This window comes from Triticum dicoccoides, chromosome 3A (genome assembly GCF_002162155.2).
Source record: "Triticum dicoccoides isolate Atlit2015 ecotype Zavitan chromosome 3A, WEW_v2.0, whole genome shotgun sequence".
Classification (NCBI taxonomy): Eukaryota; Viridiplantae; Streptophyta; class Magnoliopsida; order Poales; family Poaceae; genus Triticum; species Triticum dicoccoides.
Genome location: NC_041384.1, coordinates 676,948,397 through 676,956,493, shown reverse-complemented (window position 1 = coordinate 676,956,493; position 8,097 = coordinate 676,948,397). Strand labels below are relative to the sequence as shown.

The following is an 8,097-nucleotide window of genomic DNA, read 5'->3' as shown; positions in this document are numbered from 1 at the left end:
GAGTTTATGTATGAGATGGTTATATGTTGTATTGTTAAGTGGCCTGTGCGTCATGGCATGGTGGCTGGAGCCACAGGATTGCCACCTTAATGTAAATATCGTAGAGACAGGTTACAGGTGATGGTCGCAAGACGTACACGGAGGACCCCGCTGAGGAGAAGGTGTACCAGGCGCGGGACGAGGAGCTATAATTTCGTGCCATGACAAAATTTCACATTTTGGTGTCACAGCAACATTTTCTAAAATGGTCGCCACGGCAACGTTTTATGAGATTGCCGCCACGGCAATGTTTTTGAAACAATTGCCCTGGTAACGAAATATTGGTCGTCATGTTGCTTCAACTGGAGATTGAAGACGATCATGGAGGACTCCCAGCGCCCAGGGCTATACCATATCATGCTATTAGAGATGTTCATCCATTTGTTGTTTGCACCCTTTGATTGTGCAATAGTCAATTATTAGGGTGATCTCTCATGGTAAATATCAAGCTAAAAAGGTGCTCTTCCTAGTGTTGCAACCGTCTATAACACGTAGCGTTCCGTAGTGTGACATGTACACATGAGCACAAACGGCTCGTGAGGTCTATGGCGGGGATGGTCAGACCATGCATGCAAATAACACTAAGTTGTCTTGAAGTTCTGGCAGAATAGTTCTGAGCTCGGAGCACAAAGCATCGAAAGATGAACAACAGTCATATGAAGATATGATCGACAAAAGATTGCCCACCGGTCAAAATTCTCGTCATCGGTGATGCACACATCAATGGCTGAGAACTAGACTTGGATCTTGAATCACTCACAATTAATTATGAGAGATATTAATTTGAGTGGGAGTGCACTTTATATTAAGATTTGGTTAAACAATAAGTGCTATAAATTAATTGTGAATTATGTGTACAATTATTTGTGTGTTTGTCGTCGTAGATGGCTCGCAATATGTTCAACTTAGCCCCTATGCTTGAGAAAGAAAAGTTGGTTGCAAATGGGGGAAACTATGTAGATCGGATCCAAAACTTGAGATTTGTTCTCAGGAGTGCTAAAAAGGAGTACGTGCTGGATTAACCCCTAGGTGAAGCCCCTTGAAAAGATGTTTCACCAGAGGAAGTTGCTGCTTATGCTACTCATAGTGATGACTATGAGTCAGTCCAGTGCCTCATGTTGACTTGCATGGATCCTGAACTACAGAAGCGTTTTCAATGATCCACTACTCAATTTATAATTGGGTCACTGGAAGTTCTGTACAAGAAACAGACAAGGACCGAACGGTTTTAATTAACCAAGGCCTTGATAGAATGCAATATGAAAGAGGGTTCCACAATGAGTGAGCATATAGTGAAGCTTGCTGGCTATGTTGATAGGCTTGCTTCACTGGAATTTGGAATTCCGCCGACACTCGGTACAAATATTGTGCTTACTTCACTCCCCCCACCTTACGACGGTTTAATCATGAATTACAACATGAACGGGGTGGAGAAAAGTTCAAACGAGTTGTTTGCTATGCTCAAAACTGTGGAAGCTGGGATGCAGAAGAACAAAGAAGTGTTGATGGTCAACAAGACTACCGGTTTCGAGAAGAAGGGCAAGTCCAAGAAGAAATCTACTAGTACCGGTAAGACCGCTTCCTAGAAGAAGAAAAAGGGCGGAGCCAACAAAGGGACTGAAGGTTTCTACTTCAAACAAAAGGGTCAGTCGAAGCGGAACTGCAAGAAGTACTTAGCAGATAAGAAGAACGGTTCTTCAGACAAAGGTATAAAAGTTATACAATATTAATGTTGTTTACTTGTTTCTGTATGTCATAAGTATTGGATACTAATTGATTGCTTTTATTTTGCAATCTAATATAGGAACTACAAAAAGCTCACAAGTTGAGAAGAAATAAAGACAAGATGATACTCAAGGATGGTGATGGGATCGCTACTCAAGACTGATGGAGTCTATCTTCAAGATTTATCTTAGGATCGGGTAATAGTTATTACGTTCCAGGGTTGTATAAGACATTATGTTTTGGATTATGCAATGTGCATTCTTATAATTTTTTTAACAATAGTTGTTGAAGTACTTATAAGAATATGTTTTGGATTTACCACAAGTTGTGATGGTTTATTCATGAAATCTTGATTTAAAGTATTACAACATTTATGCTAAACGTCTTAAGAAGATTGATAAATTCCACATGAATATATCTCTGCTTGGATACATCAAGAATAATCTTCATATAGATGAAGTATCGGATCATCATGGTCGACAAAATACATAATGATGTATAAAACCGATAGACAGAAACAAAGTATGGTGGATAACTGAACTAACAAAATAGTTTTGTACTGGGAGCTATATAAAGTTTTCAATCATGTATGTATATGACATATTATGGAATAGAAACACTATAAAGTTCCTAAAGCACATAACAAAAAATGATTTTGAAACGCTTTTTCCATCAAAAGTAAAGCAAAAAAAAATTGGGCATGAAAGAATCTAAGAAGATAGATGAAGGCGTCTGGTTAAGCTAAAACAAAGTTTTTATATTTTTTGACAAAATTTTAAAAGAGTTTTAAAATAGAGAAAATTGTTTTCTATAAAATGTCTTATAACTTGATGCTTATGAATGATAAGCTTGGAAGATAAAATTATCTTGATAAGTTATGATATATATAATGGCCAAAGTATAATTACTAAAAGTTAGTAAATAAAATATCAAGGAACTCAAAAGAATAAAATGTTTATTCTGAGGTATTGAAGTTAAATTCATTATTAAGAATATATGAATATCAAACTTCATAGCTGTTATGATTGGGCTATAATAATTCAGAATTATTTATGAACAAATTTGTTGAATCTATAAACGATAAGGATATACGTCTTGAAAACATGAGATGTTTCAATTTTAGCCGAATAAAGAAATGTCTTGATATAATTGTTTTGTTTGAATAAATATTGTAAGAGTTGTAAGTGACCCATAAAGGTTATGCAAGAAGAATCTTCATAAAATGGGTTAATCCAAGATATGATCAAGAAGAGTCTTGACGTGAGATTATTATGATCATAAATCTAATAATATTTTATTTTGAATAAAATATTATGGCTGAAAAACTATATGGATTAAGGTCTAGAAATCAGACAATACTAGGACAAATATCACAAAGTTTTTGAGTGTGTCAAACTAATGACAAAGGCTCTACCACATGCAATGCATTAATAACACAAGATAGGTTGTTAAGTGTTATTCAACTAGATTATTGACTCTAGTGCAAGTGGGAGACTGTTGAAAATATGCCCTAGAGGTAATAATATTGTAGTATTATATTTCAATTATTCATAATTAAGAGTTACTTGCAAATCACCTAATACATGCACAAACAATCAAATAACTTGTACCCAACGCGATAAAGGGGTTGTCAATCTCTTCACGGTTACTTGCAAAAGTGAGATCTGATAGAGATAGATAAACGATAAAGTAAATATTTTTGGTATTTTTGGCTTATATATCGGAAAGTAAAAGATTGCAGAAACACTAGATCGGAAACTAAAATTGTAGACCGGAAACTTGTATGATGGAAAATAGACCCAGGGGCCATATGTTTCACTAGAGGCTTCTCTCATGATAGCAAATAATATGATGGGTGAACAAATTACTGCCGAACAATTGATAGAAAAGCGCAAAGTTATGACGATTTCTAAGGCAATGATCATGAATATAGGCATCACGTCCATGTCAAGTAGACTGACACGATTCTGCATCTACTACTATTACTCCACACATCGACCGACTCCTGCCTGCATTAGAGTATTAAGTTCATGAAAAACAGAGTAACACATTAAGTAAGATGAAATGATGTAGAGGAATTAACTCAAGCAATATGATGAAAATCCAATAAGAAATACTCTAAAATGTGTGTGTGTTGAAAAAAATGTTCATAATTTCGAAAATGTTCCTGTTTTAAAAAATTGTTCGCAAATTCGAAAGAATGTTCTCTTCTTGAAAACAACTGTTTGTAATCTAGAATTTTTTCGCATTTTCAATTTTTGTTCCAGTTTTTTAACAAAATGTTTCCATTTTCAATTTTTTTCGTAGTTTTGAAAACAGGAACATAAGGACTGATGTCGTGTGTTCGTAGTTTTTGTCCAACATTGTCTTCCAACAGGGCCGATGCGTCATGTTGCTAAGAGCGCTCGGTACATTGCGCAGCGAACCTATAAAAGCGAAAAAAAACAGCAAAAAAGGTGTCCCTCCTAGGATTAAATCTCAAGCCACTGCCGTCCTATATGAGTGTGCCTAACCACTAAAACTAGACACCAATAGTGAATAAAAAAGGCAGCAATTTTATAAGTAAATGTGTCTGCGTTATTTATTGCATGTGTACTGTATCACTTAATTTTCTGAATTATTTAAAAAAATCATGAATTCGAGTAAGTTCATCATATTGGAAGAAAAGTTCACAACACTAAAAAAAGTTCATTGATTTTGAAAAAGTTTATCAAATTTGAAATAGGTTCATCGAATTTGGAAGAAAAAAGTTCATCCAATTTTATACAAAGTTCATTGAATTTAAAAAGGTTCATAAAATTTGAAAAAACTTCATCGATTTTTTAACAAGTTCATTGATTTGAAAAAAGGTTTATAAATTTGGAAAAAAATTCATCAATTTGAAAAAAGGTTCATCATTTTTAAAAATAGTTCATCAATTTTAAATAAAGTTCACAAATTGGAAAAAAAGTTCACGCACTTAGCAGAAAAGAAGAAACAAAAAAACCCGACAAAACCGTTTCCAAGAAAAAAGAAAAAAAGAAAAAGAATAAGAAAAAAAGGTGACAAAGCACTAAGTAAGCATGAACATGTGAGGTAGCCGACTGGTTAGGGCAGCGCGCATATGTTTTATTTTTTGCGTTTTAAAAATAGAAAAGAAAATTAAAATGGGCCGCCCCGGTGCGGTGGGAGTGTGTGCACCCGATTGCATAAATGCCTAAAATGGGCGCTCAAGGCGCCGTTTAGGATTCGCCGTGTTCTATTCCCATATATGCCGCTAGTTTTTGTTGATTTTCGGGGCGAGATGGGCCGGCCCATGTGAGCTGTCCCTGTATGAATTGCCGCCAGACTGCCTGCCTATAGGAGATCCCTTGGTAGACTCTTTGCCGCAGCGAGTGGCAAATAGGAGGTCCTTGTTATGTGTATAAGGCTGAAAGTTATACAGTCTGACATTGCAGGCCAGTGTAGTGCGAGGGGCTCTGTCTCCCTTATAGCGTGATGAAGCATTTCCTGCATCAGGTGCGCCCCCTAAATCGGCAAGGCTCATCGCAGGAGGAGCGATGTGTCTCTAGCACTCGTTTCCCCATTTTATTTCCTTTCAATTACTGTTAGTTATATTTCAGAAAGGAAAAAATTACATATATTTAAAAGTAAGTTCACCGTGTGTTTAAATTATTTTAGTGCTTTGTTATATAAATTTTGTTGTACATTTGAAAAAACATTTGATGATAACATTAAGAAAAATGTCCGTGACATGTAAAAAAAATTCGTGGTTAAAAACAGGCACCTGACGTTTAAAAAATATACAATGTTAAAAAAATTAAGATAGCTTAAAAACAGATGTTTTGTAGCATTTGAACCAAATGTGTGTGTGTGAAATTAAAAAAATGTTCATATGTTTTGGAAAATGTGTACGTGGCATTTTTAGGAAATGTAAAAAATGTTCACGTAGCTGAAAAAAATGTGTTATATCATTAAAAAATGTTCAACGTGAATTTAGAAAAAATATTAAACACATATTTACAGAATTTTCAAAAACGTATATTTGGGAAAGAAATGACTAATTTACAATAAAACATGTATAAAATTGTTCCTGATGTCTAAAATAATGTACAATATGTATATTTAAAAATAGGTTCACCGTGCGCTCAAACAAATGTTAGTACTGTGTTAAATAAATGTTTGTTCAGAATTTGAAAAATGATGATAACATTAATAAAATGTTCGTGACATCCAAAAAAGTGCTAGTGTTTAAAAAACATGTAACTGACATTTTAAATAATTAACAATTTAAAAACATTCAGTTAACTAAAAAAAGGTTTCGTTGCATTCAAAATTATGTGACATTAAAAATTGTTCATATGTTTCAAGAAATGTGTTCGTGGCATTTTTATGCAAATTTTAAACAGTTCACATTGCTGAAAAATGTGTCATATCTTCCAAAAAAAGGTGCAACGTGTACTTGAAAAACTGTTGAAAATATATTCAAAAAGATGTGCAAAAGCATATATTTTTAACTATATTACTTTATGAGAAAACATGTATAAAAATGTTATTGATCTATACAGAAATATACAATGTGTGTGAAAGAAATATAGACATCCAAATATACATTTGAAAAAAAATATGTATTGAAAAGTGTTAATCATGTATAAAAATATTGTTTTCTATTTAAAAAAGTACAATGTATATAAAAAGTATACATGTATTGGAAAAATCCAAACAAAACCAGTAAGGAAACACAAAAATATGAAACAGCAATAAAACAAACACAGAAGACCGTCCAAAACCAACACCAAAAATCAAAAAAGGAAAGCAAAATGAGAAAATAAAGAAAAACAGAAAAAGGAAAACCCGACGAAAGATACTTCGAAAATCGGCTCGAACCAGTCTATAGAACCTTTCTAAAACCGTTTAATGGCAGGCACACTCAAATAGAATGAGGCCCTTGCATCAGAGGTGGGGCTATTGTAGCTCTGGGAATAGGCGAAAAGTAGCCCTAGCAGAGTGCAGCATCCAGTCGTATCACACTGTTCAATTTTTTTTTTTTGAAAGGGACATAGATGTAGTCCATTAAACTGGTGTATTGAACATATCATTAGCACAGATGTTTAGTATAAACTGTGTAGATGGTCAACTCACACCTCACAACCGTCATCCCCTAACAGAGCGCTACGCACAGCTAGTTCATGAGCTACTACATTACTTGATCTTGGTACAATAGATATTCTGAAATTTTGAAAACTTGCCACACAACATGACTCTTATTTTTCTCTAAATAAAGCACCTAGCGGCGAGATGTTCTTCTGCAAATCAAACAACAAAAGAACTCTGCTACACAGCTGACGAGTTCTGGACGATTTTCACACCATGCAGCGCATCAAGCAGTTCATGTGTGTAGAGCAAAAGTGAATATCACTGTTCAACTAGAAGTCGTTGCCATCGCTGGGAAGCTGCTGGTGGCCGGGCCGGACCATGAACAATCCCTCGTATACTAGCCCCGCGAGCGGCCCACCAATCATCGGCCCAACCCAATAGACCCACTGACTGGCCCAATTCGCTGAGGCGAGCGCGGGCCCGAATGAACGTGCCGGGTTCATAGACGCGCCGGAGAACGGCCCTCCGGCGAGCACGTTGGCGCCGACGACGAAGCCCACCAGTAGCGGGCCCAGGTTGCCGATGCTCCGTCGCGGATCCACGACGGTCGCGTACACCGTGAAGAGCAGCGAGAAGGTGAGCACGGCCTCCCAGAGCACCCCCTGCGGCGCGCCAACCCCGGCGGCCAGCGCGTGCACTGGCATGGTCACCGCGCCGCCGGTGAGGAAGGCGAGGAGGAGGCAGGCGAGGGAGGAGCCGAGCAGCTGCGCGAGCACGTAGAGCGCGGAGCGGAAGAGGGTGATGTGGCCGCCTGCGGCGAGGGAGAGCGCGCGTGACGGCTGGGTTGATGTGGCCGCCGGAGACGTGAAGCCCTGCCGACACCATGACGGCCACCACCATCGCGTGGGCCAGCGCGACCGCCGTCAGGCCCATGATCGTGTCGGCGCCGCCGGCCAGCCTCCCTGCATACACATAACACATGTACATGTAGATCCGGACTCTCGGTACACATGCATGCATGGACGCGTTTCCAACCATCACTGCACTACATACGTACCGGCGGCCATGGTGGAGCCGACGCCGGAGAAGACGAACAGGAAGGTGAGCACAGCCTCGGCGAGCACGGCGCGGACGCAGCCGGCGTCGGTGGCCTCGCTGTGGTGCCCGAGAGCAAACTTCGCCATGTGTACGCTACGTCGCCTCGGTGGCCTCGCTGCTCTGTCGTGGCGAGATGATCACGCACACGCCGAGAGACCG

General features: G+C 38.2%; 1 pseudogene; it reads right to left on the bottom strand.

The window, feature by feature from the left end:
• Window positions 1-6,949: 6,949 nt before the first annotated feature.
• LOC119272768 lies at window positions 6,950-8,097 on the bottom strand (annotated as a pseudogene).